The 21,384-nt window shown below is 47.0% G+C and overlaps 1 protein-coding gene across 1 annotated transcript in view; it reads left to right on the top strand.

Moving 5' to 3' along the window:
* Window positions 1-21,384, top strand: part of Znf618 (zinc finger protein 618) — a 152,887-nt gene that overhangs the window by 61,724 nt on the left and 69,779 nt on the right. The gene's annotated exons all lie outside the window — the stretch shown is intronic.

Genomic DNA, 21,384 nt, shown 5'->3' with positions numbered 1-21,384 from the left:
AGGGAGTCCTGGGAGTTCCTGAGAGTTTGTAGAAACACACGGAGCCCTTCATGCCTTTAAGACGCCCCATCTTCAGTCCCTGATGGCATTGCCATACGTAGAGGGAGGACCGCGGTCCTGACCCAGTGTGTAATTACCAACGTGAGGTGGGCAGCACGCTGTGTGCTAATCAACAATGTGGCTGGGTTGGGTGGGGGAACTGTGTGCTTCAGCTCCCCAGTTTTTACAAGGGAGGTAGGAGAATACCCCTTGAGGATGGGTATGGTGGGACCAGGTGCATGGAGTGTGCATTTGTGTGTTGTCCCTGGCAATCGGCAAGCCAGGACCTCATGCCTTTGGATGAGTCCACAGAGGTGGCTGGTTGTCCTGGGACCCTCCCCGGATGCCTGGCAGGGGTATGCTCATGTTCAAAGACAGATGCACCTGCTTCTTTCCTGCAGCCCATCCTGTTTGGGATGGGTCCTGCCTCCTGAGGAGCTTATGGCTACCTCCTCCTGCTTTCTCTGGGACCTAACTAAGCCCTTGTCTATTGTTTGGTTTAGTTCTGTGGTTCTGAGATTGAACTCAGAACCTCTCACTTGCTGAACAGTACTCTACTGCTTGACCCAGGTCCCCAGTACTTTTGCTTCTGGTTTTAGAAGTAGGGTCTCTAGTTAACTTTTATCTGAGGTTGGTTATAGACTTCAGTCCGCCTACCTCCACCCCCTTTAAGGATCTGGGATCACAGCTACTACTACGGCACGTTACCACCATGCTCAGCACCCTTGATCCATTTCAAGAATTAGACGGCATATCTTCTCTCCCCTGCTGAGCAAAGGCTCACTGTCACCCAGCAGTGTCATCCACTGAAATCACACCTGAAGTCCAGGCCAGAAGGCAGGACGTGGGAAGGGAGCAAAGAAGCAAGAGCATGCTATCTTGATAGAGAGCTTTTAAGCGAACCCTCCACTGGTTGGTTGGAATTTGGTTTCAGACAGATCTGAATAAGACAGTGAGTGGGTTCCTGCTTGAGCTAGGTACTTGATCCCAGACATCCTCTGTCTCCTCCTCTGAACAGTGGAGACGGGAATTCCTCCACCTACTTCATCGCACTGCCACAAGCAGTGAGAAGTGGGTGGCCAAGTCCTTAGTGTGTGGCTGTATGGTGCCTGCTTGGGCACTCAGGAATCATGGAGCCCTGCACTTGACACCATGTAGACCTCCTTGGACAGCAAGTTCTAGACAGGGCTTAGCATACTAGATCCCTTCTACTACCTGTTTCCATAACCACATGCATCCACTTGAGCTCAATGGAGAGCTCAGGCCTATGGTTTCCAAGCTCAGCATGAGGCCGCTGTCAGAGCCCTGTGGCTCTGTGTCTCCCTGAGGCTAGTTCCCATCTTGACTGAGGCTTTGCATCAGCAGAATCCAGCAGACTTTAAGGAAGAGATACCACCCAGCCTCTCCAGCTATTACAGCCTTTGTCCCCCAAACCTCCTCTTTATTGGAATCCAGTAAGCCTTTCTGCTGTGGGTCACATATACACTGCAGCCTCATAAATGGAGCCATGGAATGTTCACCGCCTTTCTGCTGATGGCCCTATCACATCACACTGTATCATCACTGTCCAACATGAATCAGGGAGGAGTACACAAAACCTGACACCACAACTTCTCCCAGGCCGCCGCAGATTTGGGATTGGGCAGTCCTATGTATAGCCTCACCTAGTCAGAAGGAATGGCTGCCGTTCTTACCTCTGAAGTACCTGCTTGGTGGTCTCTGCCTGGAAATCCAACTTCTCACCTTTTCTGTGGAGTGCATCAGGACACTAAAGAAGGCAGCTGACGTCCTGCACCTCATAGCTGTCCACTTGTAAGACCAGAGGCATGTGATCATGGAATTAGAAGGTTCAAGAAGGATTCTGGAAGTCTCTCCTCCATGATCCTGAAGTTGAAATGTTTTAAACCTACTGCCTTTAGTGGACTGAAAAGGTTACTTTGTCAGATGACCTGACTAGTCTGTGCCATCTGTGTATCTGAGTGCCTGTGGGTGCCAGCCATCGTGCCTGGATCAGATGTACAAGGTGAGCACAGAGGCACCCCTGAACTCATGGCCAGTACTGAGGGCTGTGTTCTTCTGTGGATGTGGGGCATAACCAGGGCTCCAAATGAAGGGTCAGAGCCTAGCTGGACTGTCTCTGCCTCTACCAGCCTGGCAGGCAAGCCTGCTGCTTCTCTGTATTTGCACACTAGGAGGTTACTAGGGTGCCCCTCCCCCTGCCCCAGCAGGGGAGACTTGAGGGCAGTAGGGCTGTTGATCTCTCCCTATTTTTTCAGCCTCCAAGAGGCAGAAATGAAGCTCAAATAGTGGCTTCCTGGTCTCCACCCCACATGCTGTGATTGGATAAGACAGTGGTAGAGGAGACTCCAGGACAGAGCGAGAGGCCGCTCTGTGGTGGTGGATAGTGCCCAAGATAGTGCCTGGCTTTGGACTTTGAGGCTGGAACTTTCCTTCTTCCGTGTGGAGGGAGCTTCTGGGTATTAACAAATTGCTACGTATGCAGCTGTTTGGGATGGCAGGGCTCCAGAGCGCACATCCTGCACATGCCAATCAGTGACAGGATGGACATCTATGAGAAGAGAATTTTTCTTTCCATTCAGACCCCCTGTGGTCTGAGCTCAGGAGTCATTTGTACAACCCCTGAAGGGTATTGGTTATATTCACAGTGGCTTCCTTCATATCCTCACTGCAGCCCCATTGGACTTGAGTGCCTCTGTTGTCCAGGGGCTCATTACCTGTCAGACTCTCTCCTCAGAGGAGAATACGTCTCTCTATCCTGACCCTTGAGCTGCCTCCTTCTGACTTCTGCCTCCAGGGGACTGTGCCTCTCTGGGCTCCCCTCTGCTTTCCTGCATGAAGGTCCCTCTACAGTGCCACCATACTGGCTGCCGTTGCCTGGGCAAATACTGCCCACCCACGTGTAAGTGTGTCATTGCCAATAATAGTGCAAGGCCTCTGAATGAGGGGCCTTTCTAGGATTATTTCCTGATTAATTAGGTCAGTATCTCCAAAATCAATTTCCAGTCAAGTCGAGCCACTCCCTGCCCAGCTGGGCTAGGGAGTTGACACAGAGGCAATTCTCTGGCCTATGTGAAGTGCATGCCCGACTCTACCTGGAAAGAAAGTCACGTTGTACATCTCTTCTGTGATTACCTCCACTTTTAATTTTATCTGCCCCCCCTTCAAATCTTCCATTAAACCCCCGTAGATCCTGCTTCAAACAGGCAATTAGACTAACAACGTAATTATATCCCTCCATGCTAATTGTAACTGGTTTAGGGGGGAAAAACAAAGAGAAAGAGGCTTCAGAATCTCTGGAAACTAAGAATAGTGGTTATGATTCCCAGGTATTTTCTGTGCCTGGTTGAGGATGGGCTGGCATCTGTGTCTTTGTACCTTGACTTGGCCCAGACTGTCACTAGAACCACTCAGGTTTGTCTCCCCTCTCTGGAGCATGTGCCATGGCCCAGCCCTGGCCTGCCCATGTCCCTGTCCTTCCAGCATTTCTGGTTTCGCAGGCCCTCACTCTGCTGGTCCTTCTCTCCTTGTCTCTATCTTACTTCACCCCATTAGACCTCAGAGAAAAGAACTTGCAGGCTGGAAGCCAAAGCGTTCAGTCAGAGTGAGGGCTCTTCTTGTTCTTTCAAGTGTGCTGCTGTCTCCCCAACAACCCCAGAGAATGACTGGGAAGAATAGGCAAAACCAGACTCGGGCCCAGGTCTGAGCCTAAGATTGTGTTCAAGGATGCTGCTACCATTCTTAGGATTTGTAGACCGTGCATGTCGAGATGGGCCCCTTGGTACGCTGTCTTTTGGCTTCTCATGCTTGGGGTTGCAGGAGAACCAAAGTTGTTCAGTGCCATTTTTCCTTGTTTCAGAGTTTTCTAGTTTGAGGATGATTGTACTGGCAGTATCACTAGGATAGCCATTCTAAAGGCTGGGAGGGAGCCGGATGATCATCTTTTGATGGAGATGCACTGGTACCCTCATTTTCTTCCAGCCCCTGTCTTCAGGTCTACCTGGCACCCACCACGTTTGAACCACTGAGTCCAGATGTTCCTGTCCTGGGTTTGCCATCATCTGTGTAGACGGGGCATTTCATTAAAATTTCCATTAGCTATTTTTCTTTTTTTAAACCAGTGAGCAATTTATAGATTCATTAACTTTTTACTACACTTGTGAAACCAGGAAGAAGGGAAGAAAGGAAATGAAATAAAGCCCTTCAATAAGGGGACAAGAGCAGGATGGAGAGGGCTGGTTTGAGGAGCAATAGGAAGGGCTAAAGAGTATTCTAGAAGGTCTAAAGAGCATTCTAGAAGGATCTAGAACTGGAATATCCTGGCTAGGAAGGCGTATTCCCCTTGCCCCTCCTGTTATTCTCACCCTGGATCCATCTTTTTGTTCCAATCTACTGATTCTTTATTTTTCCTCACCAAGTTGGCTGTAGACCTTGTAATAACCATCTTTGAAGGAAGCTCAGCATGTCTAGGCAAACTCAGTGACTGAACATCAAGGTGCACTCTGTAGCTCTCATATGCTTTCCTTTTCAGTGTGTTAGATGACATGATGGTTGATGGCCTGGCCTTTGGGGCCAGATAAGCTCTGGTTTAAGTATTGGCCCTCTTGTTGACTAGTGCTGTGTGATTTAGAACATGTGCCCTGGCCAAGGTGAGTTTGTTTGTTTATCCATAAAAAGTTATCTTTATTGGCCCGGTGCCAGTGGCTCACACCTGTAATCCTCGCCACTTGGGAAGTTGAAATGGTTGGCATGCATGGTGGTTCGAGGGTCACCTGGATAAAAATGTTGAGACTCCTTCTCCGTGAAGAGTTGGAGGCAGTGGTGTATGCCAGCTATCCTAACTACATGAGAAGCTTAACATAAGGGGATTGTGCCCAGGCATGCACTTGGACAGAAAGTGAGACCCTGTCTCAAAACAGGACCAGCAAAAGTTAGGGATGGAGGGGTGCCTCAGCAGTAAGAATGCCTACCTGGCAAGCACAATGCCCTGAGTTCAATCTCTAGTATTATAAAACAAAACTTAACTAAAATTTATTAATTAGTTATATAATAAATATAACTTAGGACCTCTGGGAAGTCCCAGGAAAGTGATGCTATGGTTCTTTAGCCCAGTTGTGTGGTGTAGAGAATGTCTTGTTCACCAGCTGTTTCCCCAGTTGTAAGGTGCGTGAACAATCCCTGAAATACTGGAATCCCTGAAAATACTAGTAATCAGACATAGCTAATAAGCCTTGTAGAGTCCTTGGCATATGATACTAGAATGTTAATACATACTAGTCCTCATCCAGCAATCATGGTTACCACTACTTACAGTGTGAAGGCTCTATATCCAGGGGTTACTCTGTTAGAAATGGAGTAAAATAGAGATTTCCAGGCTGGGCATTGGTGGTTAATTCCTGTAGCCTAGCTACTCAGGATGCTGAGATCCCAGTTCAAAGCCAGCCCAGGCAGCAAAGTCTGTGGGACTCTTATTTCCAGAAGAGGAAATTGTAGCTTGAAGGTCTCCTAGAGGTCTGCTTGCTGGGTTATAGGTTTCCTGCTGGAACCGGAATACACTGGGAGTTGAACTCCCCAGTGATAGGTATGTACTGTTAGGGCAGACAGGAGATACAACTTTTATAGTCACAGCTCTTTAGTCTAGAGGAAGTTGGAACTCTGGGCAGTCACCTTGCCCAATTCCTACCCTTCCAGATGGGAAGTATGAGTGTTTTAAAGTACAATGAGTTTCCCCTCAAACATGGTAATGATAGCAGAAGGGAAGCAAAGCAGGAAGGAGGAAAACACCATTCAATTTTGAACTGCCCAAGGCTAGTGCTCTGGGGATTCTGTACATGCAGGCTGATTTGTGTAAACCTCACGCAAAGTTGTCTACATGGTTTTGACTCTCTCCTTGTCATTGCAGATCAGCATGTGTGTTTCACGTAGCATTCCACCATTGCCCTCCCGTGTAAGCAGAGATTGGCTTACACTGTTGTGCATACTATAAAGAGTGCAGTGGACATCTTTGTACATGAAACCCTTTTCTTTTTCTGTATCAAATTCATAGAATTTGTTCCCAAAGTAAAATTATGGCATCAAAAGATAACAGGAGGTGCCGGGAAGGTGGCTCAGTGGTAGAGCACTTGCTTTGCATGCATGAGGCCCTGGGTTCAATTCCTCAGCACCACATAAGCAAAAAGAAAAAAGCCGGAAGTGGTGCTGTGGCTCAAGTGGTAGAGCCCTAGCCTTGAGCTGAAGAGCTGAGGGACAGCGCCCAGGCCCAGAGTTCAGGCCCCACGACTAAACCCCCCAAAAAATAAAACAAAAAAATCCAAAAACAAAAAAAAACAGGAGTAAGTGAAGCCGTTGGGATGGAGTCAGGTTAGAAGTGGCACGAGGTGGCACTAGGGCACTAGGCAGCTCAGCTACACAGCTGCTCAGGAGAGTCTTGTAGAAGGACCTGGGAAGAGATGCAGCAATCTGAGCCACATGCCACTTTTCATCTGGTATGGTACCTGGGGTGTTTTGTTTGTTCAATCGCTGTGGACCAGACCATGAGCTGGTAGCTGGAATGTTCATTTTCATAACCAGGCTGGAAGCACATACTCAGTGCTTGTGATCATGATATCTCAGGCTGTGTCTGGCCCAGGAAGGACAAAGCTTGTACCGTGAGTTGCTTACAGCTTGCATGCAGGCCCCTGTGAGCTGGTGCTATTTTTTCTCCTTCCAGGCCTTTATTTTCTATATGTGCAACAGTTCTTCTGGCTCAAAGGCTGTGCACTGATGACGGTGTCCTGTGCATTGTACACTGAAGCCACCTGATGGCATTGGTGGTTACCTGGTACAGGGTGGTCAGTGCCTTTAGAGGTTCCTGAGAAACACACTATGTCTTCACCTGTCTCTTAACGCTGAAATTGTAAGATCTTCTATAATTTCTCAGTTTGGGTTAAAGGTGCACATTTTCTATAGTTTTAGTGTAACATTTGCTATGTATTGATGTTGTGATAGGTTGACTTTTTAAAATTTTTCTTTGGTGATAATGAGGCTGGAACTCTGGGCCTCATACTTGCTTGGCAGGAACTTGACCACTTGACCCATGCCAAATGTTTTTGCTTTTTAGAAACTTTTTTTTTGCCAGCCTGGGACTTGAACTCAGGGCCTGGGTACTGTCCTTGAGCTTCTTTTGCTCAAGGCTAGTGCTCTACTACTTGAGCCACAGCATTACTTCTGGCTTTTTCTGAATAGTTTATTGGAAATAGAGTCTCATAGATTTTCCTGCCTGGGCTGGCTTCAAACCACAGTCTTCAGATCTCAGCCTCTTGAGTAGCTTGGATTATAGTTGTGAGCCACTGGTGCTTGGGTAGTTTTTGTTGTTGTTGTTTGTTTGTTTGTTTGTTTTTTAAGATAGGGTCTTTCACTTTTGCTGAGCCAACCTAATACTGGGGTCCTCCTACCTCTACCTCCCAAATAGCTTGGATTACAAGTGTGCTTCACGACTCCCAGCTGTAGATTGACTTCTGAAATGAACTTGAAAACTGGAGGCCTCGTAAGGATGATACATGTGGTGACAATAGGCACCACTTTCACAGGGCTTAGTATGTGCCAGCCACCAGTAATTACATTCAATCCACTGAGTTCACGAGAGAACAAAATACAGCATCTTGGAAAAGGAGAGAGCTTGGCACTTCTCTTGGAAGACATGGGGTTGAATCTCACTTGCCGCCAGTCATCATGTAATTTTTGGACAAAGTGACCCACACCCCTGCTTCTCTTTTGGAAACCATGGTTTCTGCCTGGTGAAGAATTAAATGAAGTTGTAGACATACAACTCTTGTCAATCAAATGTATGTGGAACATAGGTAGAATATAGTATTCCTGCCTCACCCAGACTCAGACTTCCAGCATCCTGAGTCACCTTTCCCTTTAAGGATGGTGTACAGATGCGTGTGCTTGACCATCTGGTGGGCACTGGGGAATCCACAGGCATGGCCTCTGCCCCGGGAAGATGGATGGTCTAGCTGGGTAGACAGGCCATAAAAAGATGACTGAGTACCCAGCTGCTTGATCAATACTGTTTGAATGGCCCAGGCCATAAGTGCTTCAAGGTAACAGGGAGGGAGATGGCCCTGTGGCCTGGGGGAGGCAGCAATAGAGCCTTGAAGAAAGGAAACGACACTTTCTTTCTTCCCAGAATGTAGCTAAATCCAACTTTAGCAAGAGCCATGGCAGAGAGGTTCGTGGGGTTGGTCTGTGCCAGGATAGGGGGTGGGAAATGCTTTTGCTGTTTATGTTACTCTTTAAAAAAGCTACACAGAGCTCTAGAGTGGGTCTGGAGAGGCTTGAAAGTAAAGTGTTCTCTAGACTCAGAGTGGCTTTTGCCAGCCCCACTGAAATCAGACTGGGACCACAGAGCCTCTGCTTCTATCACTGTGGTCCAAGAATAAGAACTTCTGGAGGGTCTACCAGGTTCATAATTGGGGATAGCTATGTTCTGGGTATTCTGGTATTCTTATATGTTGAAGATGGTGATTGGATGGTAGACTTCAGGGTTCCTTTAATCCCAGAGCCTGTGATCCTACCAGGTGGGTGCATCCGGGGGAAGGAGGCTGTACTTGGCAGTACAGCCTCCCCCAAGCCACCTGTGAGGAAGAGAGAATCCTGTGGGGAAGCTGACTCAGGTATCTATCCTCAGGGGAGCTGTACAGGACAGCACCCAGTGCTTCTGGAGTTGCCTCTCTGAGCTGTGTGCCTTGTGTTCTACCTGGGCTCTGCCCCTTCCTGTTTGCTGTTGTTTTATTATATGGGACTACATTTCCCAGGTGTCTTTGTTGTCTGGCCTTCAAGCAGGAACATGGGACATGATGAGGAAGGAAGAAGCCAAAATGTTTGTCCTCCCTTATTCTATGTTTCTTGGGGCCTTTTCTGTGTAGCTCCAGCACTCCCTTTTGGGAGTGATCTTTGCCATACTTTTACTTCTTGCTGGATAGCTGACTTTAGGTGATGCTCTTTCTTTGCTTTGTCTCTCCAGGCCTAGGTGTGGTAGCAGCATTTCCCTTACATACTCTGCTCCTTGGTCAGTGGCCTTTCTGCCCCCTCTGTAGCATCTCAGCTTCTTTATCACCCGTGTTCTCTGATCTCTATGTTAAATTGCCTCCACTTAAAAGACCTAGATGACTTTTCTGTTGTTGTTTCCTGGCCTAGCCTTGGAGACTTTAGAGAGTCTGACTTGTTGTCCCCACTCTGCAGAATCCCAGGGGCGCCATAATGAATTCACACTACCAGATTTCTTTTTTCCCTCTCCCTCTGCAAAGAAAACAGAATTGTAGAATAATTTCAAAATAGTCTGGCTGTGCAGATTTCTCAGCAGGCGCCCATTGGGATGTGTAGAGTTACAATCTTCCCCTTCTTCCTAGGCCTCTCATTTTGTAGGAAAGTGGGTGACTTCTTCCTTTCCAACTGTGAGAGGAACTATTTTGATATTGAAAAAAAAAATTCATGCAGTTGCTCTCCCCCCACCCTTTCCTCTCTCCCTTGTTTGCCTGGACTGTTGATCTTGTGATATATTTATAGAGATTGTGGTTGGCTGGTCAGGAGTTATTTTGCAGTAAGAATTCATAAGACTTCAACTTTGTGTGTGTGCACCAGACTTATTTCTTTAAAAACAAAAATAAACAAAACTCATACTTAGAACATCTCATTTTTAATGATTTTTTTCCTCTCACAACAAAAGTAAGCCCTGCCTTTTACTCATATATATATATATTTTTTTTCCTGTATATTTATTTTCTCTGGTCTTTTGCCTTTGATGTCTCTTTTTGCTCTCAAGTTTGAAAGACCATAGTTCCTTTGGGTGAGAATGTTTTTGCCGATGACAATGTGGTGACCTCTTGAAAGAGGGTGCTTTGGGTGCCAGGGAACCTCAGTTTCTCCACCTACAAGGCAGGCTTTAGACTAGAGAGGCAGGCAGGCTGCACCCAGCTTTATCACATGCACCGCTGGCATTAGTGACTGATCACAGCACTCTCTGGTTGGGCTCCAAAGTAGCCCCAGAGTCCTCTACTAATTGATTTGGATTTGCACTGGATATGAAATACATGTGCCATTCTGGGACCAGATGACTCCTTATACCCATTCTCCACCACGCTTCTCCAAGTACTGGCAGTGCAGTTTCTTCATGTGTGAAGCCAGTTTACCAGCCTTTATGCAATGCCATCTGTATGCAGTACAGACCTAGCCCTGGGTACTGCAGAGCCAAAGAACTGCTCAGGACAGCAGCCTGCCCTCAAAACTATGCAGTGGGCATGGCTGGAGGCAAGGGTACAGAAAGGCTAATGCTCCTGGTTATGTTCATGTGTCCCTGGTGAGCTAGGACTCATCAATATGGTCAAGGAAGACTTCCTGGAGGAGGCCAGCAGATAGCAGGAGCAAAGAGAGGGAATAGAATCAGCCAGCTTCACAGCTAGGAAGATCCTCACCCTATCCTGGAAAATTTCTTTTTTTTTTTTTTTGTCGGTCATGGGGCTTGAACTCTGGGCCTTAGCGCTGTCCCTCAACTCTTCAGCTCAAGGCTAGTGCTCTACCACTTGAGCTACAGCGCCACTTCCAGTTTTCTGGTGGTTTATTGGAGATAAGAGTTTCACGGACTTTCCTGCCCTGGCTGGCTTCGAACCGCAATCCTCAGATCTCAGCCTCCTGAGATTACAGGCGTGAGCCACTAGCACAAAATTCTCTCAATTTATATATAAGGAATCGGAGGTACAAAGAGAAAAAAGAACTTTATCAATTCATAAGTGATCATTTTATTTTTTAGACTAACAAAAAAACTGTTTTTGAGACAGAGTAGTCTTGCTATATAGGCCAGTCTCAAACTTACAGTCCACCTGGGACCTCATGCTGAGATTACAAGCATGCCCCACCATGCCTGGCAGTTAATGATCATTTTATAGCTAGAGTTCACTACTGAGAAATGAGTTTAATAACAATAATTATTTGCGTAGGTGATACTTACACAGTACTTAATGTGTTCCAGGCACTATTCAGAGTCCTCTGTAGCTGTTTGAAACGGGCTTTAGTCCTCAGTAACCTTGCAAGGTCAGCACTGTTTCTGTCCCCATTTGACAGATGAGGAAACTGAGTCACCAAGGTTAAGTGACTTCCCTGGCTTGTGAGTGTTAGAACCAGGGTTGGAACCCAGCTCATCATCCTCCTGACTCTGCACTGGGAACTGTCATGGTAAATAAATCCTGGAAGGGCAAGCCTGGTAGAGAATTGTCTTTTGTGTACATGAATCTTACTTCCCATCATCCATCCATGCTATCTTAATGACATCATCTAGCCCTGTGACTCACTCAGTACTGCTTGGGCTGAGCATGTTGGACCTGAAACCATCACATCTGCTTATCAGCAGACCTGTGGTGGGGTGTCTTTTATTTTACATTGGAAGAAATGGAGGCTGCTAGGGGATGTGATTGGTTAGACTGACTTCGTGGCCTAGGCAGGATTTAAATCCAGGTCTGCCCACCTCCAACTGTCAGGGTTGGAAGGTATCTGAGAAGCTGTCAGTCCAGCGGCTTCATTGGGCAGATCGGTGAGCTGAGGGCTGTGGAGTGCAAGTGACAGGAAAGTTCTTCCCATTCTCTAGCTCTTGCTCCTTCCCAGAGAGACTGCCTGTGTCACAGGGAGCTTAAGCCTTGGGTTCCTTGAAAGCACTGGGGGACACCTCTTTCCTACTTAACCTCATTTAAACTTACCTAAGGGGTAACTTCCAAATCTGGTCCCAACTCTTGGGATCGTTTGATGTGGAGTTTGCAGCTCTTTGTGTATTTGTAATAGATTTCATTTCCCAGGAAGCAAAAAAAAGATTTTCTTTTTTTATTTTAAATTTTATTTTATCACCACCCCCACTTCCTGCTGATCTGAAGTGAATATTTATCACATATTTAATGAGTAATCTGAGTCTTGGCTTGGTGAGACTGTACCAGGACATGGTTTATGGCTGATCTGGTTTTAACTCGCTCCAGGCGGTTTTCCCTGGAGTTTTCTGTAAAATCATAAACCTGGAGAGAGAATTTTTGTGGAATTCAGTCATGTGACTTGCTCTTTTGTAAATTGAGAGATTAACTGTGTGACTGTGAAGAACAGAGATGCTTTTCTTTTTCTTTTTTAAAAGAAAACAAACAGCGACCTTTCTGCAACCAGAGGAGCGTGGGTATGCTTTCTCATATGGGAAAAGTCACTTGCCAAGGTCACCTGCCAGCCTTGAGGCAGGGTGATCGAGAGCTGGAAAGGATGAGCTAACAGCCAGAGCACCTGAGTTGGAGTCCTTTCTTCCTTGGCTGAGTTTTTACCAGATGGTCCTGTACCCAGCCCACCTCTGTGGCTCTACCTGGATGTCAGGGATGGACACGTCCCCACCTTGTTCTGTAGTTGGGGACATGAGTGAGTGGAGTGGCACACGGCAGGTGCTCAGTGGACACTGGCCACTCCTGCATGCCAGTCTGGTCCCTGCTGGGGCTCTTCCTACTCTGTGAATGGGCCCAGCTGAAGCCATGGCAATGGGCTGGCCCTGTTCCAATTACATGACTGATTAGCTAATGCCACCCCTACCACATGCTCCAGGAGCTAAGCAGAGTTCCTTCACCCTCATTTTACAGAGGAAGGGACTGGGGTAATCTGAGGTCATGGCTGGTAAGTGATAAGCCTTGTGCTCAGCTGATGTCCAGGGATGACTATTCCTACCTAGGCCGCTGGCCTCCTTCCCCATGTACGCCTGGAAAGCTCTCTGAGTGCTGGTCCTGAGAGAGAGGCAGCCTCAGCTCAACTTAGCTCAGACCCCCACTGGCCTTGCAGCCCCCCTACCCACATTCAGGACCACTGGTTCCACTTCCGCCAGCAGCCCCTGTAAAGGCAGAATTCTGATTGTCTCCCTCCCTTCCCATAGTTCCTTTTGTGTTGGAGAAAGCATAGATAGGGACTCCCTTGCTATCTTTAAAACCCTTTTGTAAATATAGAACTATTTCAAGATGAAAAGTTTAGAAGCCATGGCAGCCCTGGGCCTGACCTGGGAAAGCCCTTATGCTTGAAAGCAATGCAGAACCTCTGCAACTGGGCCTGGAAGGGAAGCAGAATGAGCCACGAGCCACTAGGGTGCCCTCTGGAGACATGTGTGGACATGAGGTGGAGCCCAGGCCTGCACGCTGGGTCCTGGATCCCAGGTCCAATATAGCAGTGCTAGTCGTGTTTTCTGTTCCTTTCTGGCGATTCTCTCTTGTCCTGACTGTTCCTAACAGAAGTTCCCAGTTTAGAGATGAATTCTGTGATTTCTCCTCTCTATCCTAGGAGTCCAAGTCTGTGCACAGAGGGGTTTCCAGCCCTTTGCATATGGTCTATTACTGGTGGGGACTTAATAAGGGGGAAAAATTCCTCCAGCAACCAACCTCTGACATTCTGTAAGCATGTGCCATGCGCCAGCTTCGTGCTGGGTGTTTTCTTCATTTCCTCTCAGCTGATCCTGCTGCTCCCAAAAGTCAGCCTTGGAGCTTTCTCTGCTCCACTGCTTTCCAGACCATCCTCATTTCTTGGCTGGGAGATGGCAGGGGGCCAGAGACCAATGGGCTCCCTGTCCCCATATTACAGCCATTGGGTCCTTTGAGGGTATGTGGTGCCTGAGTCTGCCCAGAGCTTTAGACTCCCTCACTTGATTACAGGTACTGACTAATTACCAACTATTGCTACTGATGACTGGCAATGATAACAGTATTAAGAGAAGGAACCAAATTGTGTTATTTCTCATAGACAGCAAAAGAGCCCACCTGTATCTAGAGTCTCAGGAAACAGGCCCATGCTAACTCCATCCCAAGGAAACCTGAATTATTTCTTGACACTTGACTTAAGAAATAAAAAGCGCTTGGACAGTGGTGGATGAACATCATAAGCAAGAAAAAGGAAAAAGGAAGGAAGAAAGAGAAAAGAAAGAAGGAAGGAAAAGGAGGGGCTGGGAAGGTGGCTCAGTGGTAGAGCGCTTGCCTTGCATACCTAAGGCCCTGGGTTCGATTCCTCAGCACCACATAAGCAAAAAGAAAAAAAGCCGGAAGTGGCGCTGTGGCTCAAGTGGTAGGGCGCTAGCCTTGAGCTGAAGAGCTGAGGGACAGCGCCCAGGCCCAGAGTTCAGGCCCCACAACCGGACCCCCCCCCCAAAAAAAAAGGAAAGGGAAGGAAGGAAGGAAGAAAAGAAAAGAAGAAACTCACTCATTTCCTTTAGATTTTCCATGTTGTTGGAAATGTGGCTGATCAATAATGGTATCTCTGGGTCCTCCCTCAGAGAGCTGCTTGGACCTTGTTTAATGATAATCTCATGGTCAAACCATATAGATACAAACCAAACTTACTTTCTGCAAAGACTTAAATGGAAGTTTGGGTCTAACCTGGGGGTCTAGCCAGGAACTCCTAGTGTCATCCCACTGAGTACTCCTCCAGAAGTAAAGGCCATCAGCAACAACCAAAGCCTGGCACAGACCAGGGACTTGGGCAAAATACTGCCCTCTGGTTGCCCTGTACCTGGAGAAGTTCTTCCTTTACCCGTCCTGTCAGTTCCATTTCACTCTATGGAGTGCGAAAACAGTGCTGGGGCTCCTTGGTACAAAGCAACTTCCATCAGGACACCCTCTTGACCCTCTAGTCTCCTTGGAACCCAGCTCTTTCTCTTCAGAGCACCAGTCTCAGTTGGTAATTACAGATGAATAGCTCAAATCTCATTAAGTCATCACTACTGTGGTGCCTGGTTCACAGTGGGGACACACACATACACACACACACACACACACACACACACACTAATTCAGGTCATTGAATAAAGCACCGTATTAGATTCATCTTACTGTGCCCAGAGGCCTTGCTCAGAATCACCGAGCAGTTCAAACCATACAAACATTGGCTGGAAAATGGTATACACCTATGACACTTGCTTATCCTTCTCCCTAGGATCTTCTCTGTAAGCCTGCACTGTCCCCTCAGGCCTGGGACCCAGGGCAGCCAGTGGCTTTGAGCAACCAGGATCAGTTGGGAAAGAAAACATAAGAAAATACTAAATTAAAAACCGAGTACCATGTGTTAGATCTTATCACTGCATAGGATCTATGAAGCATAGTCTAATTAGGGAATTTATAATAATAATAATATTTAGTTTCTGGGGAACAGAGTCTTCCTTTTCACTTGAAATGCTGTTGTTTAATGTTTGCCCAGTCACCCATCATAGGTATTTTCAGAAACACCTTGTGAATGGAAGTGGGGCCTCAAGGCTTGGGTGGGTAGCATTGTTTGGGGTCACGTGCAGAGGACATGGCCAGGAGTGTGGGGTGAGTGGGCATGTGCGCCCCACCACTCCCGACACTACTGTCTGCATCACCTTAGGCCAGTTCCTTGACCCTTGGTACTGAGCAAGTTTATGTTCAGAGCTGTGTAGCTAACTGCACTGTCTCCTCTTCAGGGTCATCGGGAGAAGCTAGCTGGCCAGATGCCCTGCATGGTACTGTGCCTATGGCTGATTGTCTCAGGTGTCCAAGAGATACAGCTTCATTCTTCTTGATGATAAGACTGAAGATTTTTGACACCTTCTTTGACTTTCTCTTAAATCTCACATCAGCAAGTCCTGTCATTTCTGCTAAGTCCTGTGAGAAGCTAGTCCTTTCTGTTATCATCCTTCATTGCCACTACCCCAGCTCCAGCCACCATGGCTCACCCGGACTGCAGTAGATTCACCAGTGTGAACCCTGGTCTCCAGGACTGTTTCTAACAGCACTTATGGCTATTAGACTTTGCCAAAACCTTTTTGTGTCTTCCTAAGAGTAAAAGTCAAGGTTTTTGAGAGGTCAACAAGGCCCTGCATGAACTGACTGCTTGCTACCTCTCTCTGTCCCACCTCATTCACTCTGGTCATTCATGGATACACTGGGCAGGCTCCTGCCCTGAGATCTGTGGCAGCCATTTACTCTTCCCAGACTTTACCTGGCCAGTCCCTCCCTACCAATGCCTACCCTGAACAACAGCTCCCACTTGTCCCCAGCATTTCTGACACTCCTACCTTTCTCTGTTCCCCATAGGACAGATTAAAGCTTGATTCATGTTTTACTTATGATAACTAGTGGCCTTGGCTCCCTCTACTTACATCTGATTGCCCCGAGGGCAGGTGTGTATTCCCACTGTGGACCAACCTGTAGCTTGCAGAATAGGCTCCATGAATGCTTCTTGAGTGTGCACGCGACTTCTGATTTGGGGTTTTTGTTTGTTTGTTTGTATGCGTGTCAGTACTGGGGCCTGGGTACTCTTCCTTGGCTTTTCATTTAAGGCTTTGTGCTCTACCACTTGAACCACAGCTCCACTTAGGGATTTTGGGTGATTAATTGAAGATAAGGATCTCACAGCCTTACTTGCCAGTGCTAGTTTTGAATGGCTGTCCTCAGAACTCAGCCTCTTGAGTAGGTAGGATTACAGCCATGAGCTAATGGCAGGTGACTTCTTATTTGAATCTTATGCTTCACTGGGAAAGACAGAAAAATATATGTCTAACCTGGGGGATGTGCTGGTCATTGGAAAGATATATAATCAGTATGGCTTGAGATGTTTCGGAACCAATGTCCTCCCTAAATATTAGGGGACATAGAAGCATCCCCTGGCCAGGTTGTGGGGCCCTGGCAGCTTTTCTAGCAGGCCTTCCACAGGCCTACATGTGGGTGCACTTTTTTTGTAGCCATCACCAAGGCTGCTTAGTTTCCTGCAGGGTTAGGTCTACCAGTTGGCAGAATTTAAAAGCAGGTGTTGATTTTTGGACTTTCATATATGGCAGATATATGAAGAATACATTTTTGACGTACTGTGCATTAGTACTATTAAATGTAACATTAGTGTGAGTCGGTAAGATTGGTCAGCAGCAAGACTTTTACGGTGATGGGGCAGGCACAAGTCTTCCCTCTCTTGGGAGAAGCCTGGCACCAACACTGGAGCTTTGGAGTTGTTTCCCCAGTGGACACTGTACTGTTCATTTGGAGCCCAGCACAGTGCTTGACACATAGTAAGTTTCCAAGAAATATCTGCTAAGTGAAGGAATAGTTGGTTATAAAAGAGTAGTTATCTGTTGGGAATTGGTGGTGCCTGTAATCCTAGCTACTCAGGAGGCTGAGATGTGAGAATCATCATTTAAAGCAACCCAGGCAGAAAAGTCTGTGAGACATCACCAGTTAATCAGCAAAAAGCTGGTAGTGAAGGTTTGGCTCAAGTGGTAGAGCACCAGCCTTGAGTGAAAAAGTCATGGGAGATTGCCCAGGTCCTGAGTTTACACCCTGGTATTGCCGTGAGCAAGTGTATGCGTGCGCGCACGCACGCACGCACACACACACACACACAGAGCAGTTGATCTATTTCATCCCCAAGTAGAATTGCCAGTATAGTCCATCTGAGTAATCTTATTTTCAATATTTTCCAAGAAATAATCCCAATGAACTGATTCAGCACAGTCTAGGAATCATGTCCTCAGTGCTACAGAGTTGGTAGAAAGTGCTGATGGCAGTTGGGAGAACAATGAACAGGGGCAAATTAAATCTAGTGGGGGAGGGGGAGCCATTCAATTCTCCCAGGAGGAAGTGATTTTCAAGTTGCTGTGGGGGAGGGCAAAGGCAAGATCCTAATTATACCACCACCAGGGAAATGCACTGAACAGGGATTGTCCTGGAGCCATCTTGGACCTGCCCACTCCAAGATGGTGGTCCCTCCACCCTGAGAACTCGGGGGGGGGGTGTAGGGGAGCGGGGGAGTAGGGAATGACCACAAGGACCCCAGGTTGGTGAGGACCTCTCAGCCTCCCTGAGCTAGAGCTCTGGGCTCTCTATTACAGAAAAGCATTTCATTCTTGGAGATCAGGCAGCTAGGACCCAAGGAACTGTTTTTTTCCTCCATTGTACAAGCATGACAAATCATTAATTTTTGATTGATTTGCTTAGAATTATGGGCGCCCCAGCATTCTTTCCGCTGCTGAACAGCTGTATAACAAATGAATATATCAGTGTGCACAAAAGATTGGAGATCTAAGAGAAGCAATTACATCGCCCCCCCCCTCCCCCACCCTGGCCCCTTCCAGGGCAATGAAGGGAGGAAATTTTTTCCAGAAATTCCTCAAGTGGCTTTAAGGAAAAAAAAAAAAAAGAAGAAAAGAAAAAAGAAAAAAAAAGAAAAGCTTTTTTATAATTGAATTAAATCTTTATCTCTTTATCCATGGCAGCAGATTTCCAAACACACATCAGTTTCCCATATGCCTGAGGACTCCTCCATCCGGGAGGAATTTTTTTTCATAAGAAAATTTCAACTTGTGAATTAAAACCAAAATGAAGAGAAAGGAAAAAAAAAAATAGAGCAAATTCCATCCCTCCCTTTTTTTTTTGCTTTTTTTTTTTTTTTTGGTTGTTGCTATTCCTTTAAGATTTTGGAACTGTACCAATGCACTACATGTGACCTCCATAACTTTTAAATTAAGAATTTATGCTGGCTTGAAATTTATGAAATATTTCAGCATGAAAGAAAGCCTTTTTCCCTCAGGAAAATTGAGCAATAAATCACAGCACTGTGGATTTACTGCCCTAGAGCCAGCGAGAGATAGGATTTTTTTTTTTGCTTCATTCTGAAAAAAAAAAAAATGTAATCATATAAGACAGCTTAGCTGCTGTCCTCCCACTCTCTAGAATTTTTAATTTCAGCTGTTTCTGCTTGGATTTATTTCCAATATTCCTGCTCGGCTTTTCAATTTCCTCAGTTATTAAATTTTAATTCAGTGCATTAGCATTTAAATTAAAAAAGGGTTTATTTTATCGAAATTGTTGGCCAGCCCCCATCCCGGAGCACACGAATTGCCTGTTTCTGCCATTTGCACAAAATGTGAAATGCAGCTAATGTCTTACAACTTACATTTGCACAAATTTAGAAATAAAATTTCTGGGTTTGGAATAATATTTTCTTTCCAAGAAAACCCTTAATAAGAGAATGGAAAAAGAACAACTTAACATTCATTTGGGGAGGGAAGAAGAGGGTGGAATGAAACTAAAAATAGCCTTGCCCAGGTCTTCTGGGAAACTGGTGACTAAGGAGTGGAAGGGGCTGGGACTGGTGGGGGGTGGGCAGCTGTGGCGAGCGGGCTGGAGGGCTTCGATTCCCTCAGCCAGATGACAGTGAGGAGAGTCTCCCATGGGCCCATTATTGGCCATAGAGGAGTCTGCTGAAGGGTGGGAAAGCTCAACACCAGGGCAATGATGGAAAGAAGGAGGGGAGACCTACTTTAGCCCTGTGCCCACCCTGTTTTTACCTGCAGAGAGCCTTTGGTTAGAAAAGGAACCTTTCTGAGGCTCAGACTAAGACTCCCACACACAGCCAGGGAAAGAACACATTGAGTAGCCCCTTGTCCCTTGGTGGAAGATGACATTGACAGTAGCCACAGTGGTGGTCACTGCTCACTCTGCTGTATTCTGGGCCATCCGTTGGAGAAGCTTGAGGCAGTGGTGGTCTGGTGGGCCCTCGAGAGATGCCATGGGATTCTGGCTATTCCAAGTTGACTCTGTACCTTGGTCATCTACTACCTATGCCCTTCTGTGTTTCTGTGCCTCAGTTTCCTGGGCCCAAGAAGCAGTGGTCCCTGTAACTGGGTCTGATACTGTCAGTGGTGTTTACAGTTGTTAACACTGAGCCCACACTAAGTAGTTTTACATGTGTCACCTTTTATGTCTTCTCTAAGTCTTATGTGTGCCAGTCCTAAAAGCCATGAGTGTCGTGTGTTCTTTTGTTGGCACTTGGTGTGTGGGATGTCTCCCACTGCCCCATTACCCATCCATCTTTGATCCACTCTCCATTATCCCACCATCCATGCTCTATTCACCCTCTATCCACTCTTCATCCATTCCCAACCCACCTTCCATTCACCCTCTTTCATCCATCCACCTTCCATCCACCCTCCATCCACCTTCCTTCCACCCTCCAGCCTTCTCCATCCATTCTCCTTCCATCCTTCATCCACCCTCCATCCATTCCTTATCTACTTTCTATCCATCTGTCCACTCTCCATCCATCCATTCCCCATCCACCCTCCATCCACCTCCATCCATCCCCCATCCACCCTCCATCCACCTCCATCCATCCATCCCCCCATCCACCCTTCATCCATTCCCCATCACCTCCATCCACCTCCATCTGTTCCCCATCCACCTCCATCTATTCCCCATCCACTCCCATCCACCTCCATCCATTCCTCATCCACTCTCCATCCACCTTCCATCCATCCACCCTCCATCCATTCTTTCTACCCTCCATCCATCCACCCTCCATCCACCCTCTATCCATCATCTTTCCACCCTCCATTCACTCTGCTTCCATCTATCCTCCATTCCTCCTCCATCTATCCTCTCTCCACTCTCCATCCATCCTCCCTCCATCCTCAGTCCTCCCTCAGTTCTCTCTCTATCCATCTAATCAGCTCACTTGGATCTCTTGAGGGTTGAAGTATTCCATTCCTGAAGAAGATGTCCTTTAGCAAAACCTAGATCTGGGCCTGCAGCTTTGGGACTTGGGATAAATAACTTAATCTTTGAGCCCCTGGATTTCCCTGTAAAGTATGTGGGGTGTGGACCTATGAGAAAAGTGAATGAGACAAGGCAGTGATGTCCTTAGTCCAGCACCTGGTGGGAAGTTGTGTGAGGGGCGTGAGTGTGGACACTCACTTGGGTGGAGAAGAGATCAGGGAGCAGTAGGGACTGTGGAGAACCAGGTATAACAGCCCTCACTGCTGGCCACTGTTGACAGCCTGGATGATCCGCTTTTTGAAGAAAAGCTGGAAGTCTGATCTTTGAGGGATGAAATCTCTTTATTTTTCTATATTCTGCTCTGTGTTCTGGTTTTGCCAGTTTGCAATTTCTGGTAGACATACCCCAAAAGGTAGCTAGCTGCTGTTTGGACTTCAGATCCTCAGTCCTTCACCTGAAACCTTGAAAGCTGACAATCTTGGAAGCAAAAGCAGAACTTGTCCCGAAAGGAGGCAAGGCCTCTGGGTGACACATCCAGCATTTAACCTGCATGGGTTGGCCCACATGTATGCTTCACCCTAGAGATATCAGGGTGCCTGAGGACTTGAAGGTTCCATAGATCCTGCAGTGATATTTCTAAATGTGAGACATGCACTGAGTGGCCTTTGTAAACTCGGGAAAATTCTGAATTTGTAAACCCAGGTGCCAGAGTTTCAGAGCCACGTTGCGCTGTGATTCCAGTGGCCTCACCGGCTGTGTTTGAACCGGCTGGGGTTCTCAGCCACAGTGGAGGGTTTTA

This window comes from Dipodomys ordii, unplaced genomic scaffold, assembly GCF_000151885.1.
Source record: "Dipodomys ordii isolate 6190 unplaced genomic scaffold, Dord_2.0 Scaffold127, whole genome shotgun sequence".
NCBI classification, from domain to species: Eukaryota; Metazoa; Chordata; class Mammalia; order Rodentia; family Heteromyidae; genus Dipodomys; species Dipodomys ordii.
Note: the sequence above shows the minus strand (reverse complement) of the source record. Positions and strands in the feature narration are given on the sequence as shown.